The 1,521-nt window shown below is 52.9% G+C and overlaps 1 protein-coding gene across 1 annotated transcript in view; it reads right to left on the bottom strand.

Moving 5' to 3' along the window:
• The window catches only part of ITGAE (integrin, alpha E (antigen CD103, human mucosal lymphocyte antigen 1; alpha polypeptide)), a 92,905-nt gene that overhangs the window by 21,091 nt on the left and 70,293 nt on the right, over positions 1 to 1,521 (bottom strand). The gene's annotated exons all lie outside the window — the stretch shown is intronic.

The raw sequence follows: 1,521 nt of genomic DNA, 5'->3' as shown, positions 1-1,521 counted from the left end.
CGATCTTTACGCCATTCTCCTGCCTCAGCCTCCCGAGTAGCTGGGACTACAGGCGCCCGCCACCTCGCCCGGCTAGTTTTTTGTATTTTTTAAGAGACGGGGTTTCACCGCATTAGCCAGGATGGGCAAGTGCTTCTTAAAAAGGGCCTCGCTCTGTTGCCCAGGCTGGAGTGCAATGGTGCAATCTCAGCTCACTGCAACCTCCGCCCCCCCGGGGTTCAAGCAATTCTCCTGCCTCAGCCTCCTGAGTAGCTGGAATTACAGGTCCCTGCCACCACACCCAGTTAATTTTTGTATTTTTAGTAGGGATGGGGTTTCAGTATGTTGGCCAGGCTGGTCTCAAACTCCTGACCTCAAGTGATCTGCCCGCCTTAGCCTCCCAAAGTGCTGGGATTATAGGCATGAGCCACTGCACCCGGCTTTTTTTTTTAAGTTCCAGGGTACATGTGCAGGATGTGCAGGTTTGTTACCTAGGTGAACGTGTGCCATGGTGCTTTGCTGCACCTGTCAACCCAGAACCTAGTTACTAAGCCCAGGACGTATCAGCTATTCTTCCTGAAGCTCTCCCTCCCCCTCCCCTCCCACAGGCCCCAGTGTGTGTTGGTCCCCTCCCTGTGTCCATGTGTTCTCACTGCATAACAGGAGCTTCTGCACCTGGCTCCCCAGGGTCACTGGGAGTCAGATAAGGAAAGGCTCTCAGAGGCCAGGCACGGGGGCTCACACCTGTAATCCCAGCACTTTGGGAGGCCAAAGCTGGTGGATCACGTCGTCAGGAGTTCAAGACCAGCTTGGCCAAGATGGTGAAACCCCGTCTCTACTAAAACTACAAAAATTAGCTGGGCGTGGTGGTGGGCACCTGTAATCCCAGCAACCCGGGAAGCTGAGGCAGAGAATTGCTTGAACCCGGGAGGCAGAGGTTGCAATGAGCCGAGATCGCACCACCGCACTCCAGCGTGGGAGATAGAGCAAGACTCCGTCTCAAAAAAAAAAGAAAAAGAAAAGGCTTTCAGAAATAAGCAACTGGAGTTCAGAATTGTCTCTAGAAGACCACACTTAGAAAAATGCTGATTTTAAAAGGGCTTCTCAGCCTCCACACTATTGACATTTTGGGCCAGTTCTTGGTTGTGGGGGCTGTCCTGTACTACTGTGTGTGATGTTTAGCAGTATTCCTGGCCTCTACCCACCAGATGTGCTACGAACACCCCCCCTCCCCAAGTCATGGCAGTCAAAACGGGCACGGCCTCTGGTGGGCAGAATCACCTCCATTTGAGAACTCTTCCCAACAGCGCTCCCCACCTTACCCCCAAACATAGAGGTCTTGCAGATAACAGAGCTACCCCAAGCTATTCCAAAGCTGAGTAAACCAGAACCAGAACTCCAAGGCTCATTCCACCAGACTGTACCACTGTTTTACTGTGTGTGTGGATAAAAGAACATTTTAATGGCCGGGCGCGGTGGCTCAAGCCTGTAATCCCAGCACTTTGGGAGGCCGAGACGGGTGGATCACGAGGTCAGCAGATC

Source organism: Colobus angolensis, unplaced genomic scaffold (genome assembly GCF_000951035.1).
Source record: "Colobus angolensis palliatus isolate OR3802 unplaced genomic scaffold, Cang.pa_1.0 Scaffold267, whole genome shotgun sequence".
Lineage (NCBI taxonomy): Eukaryota > Metazoa > Chordata > Mammalia > Primates > Cercopithecidae > Colobus > Colobus angolensis.
Note: the sequence above shows the minus strand (reverse complement) of the source record. Positions and strands in the feature narration are given on the sequence as shown.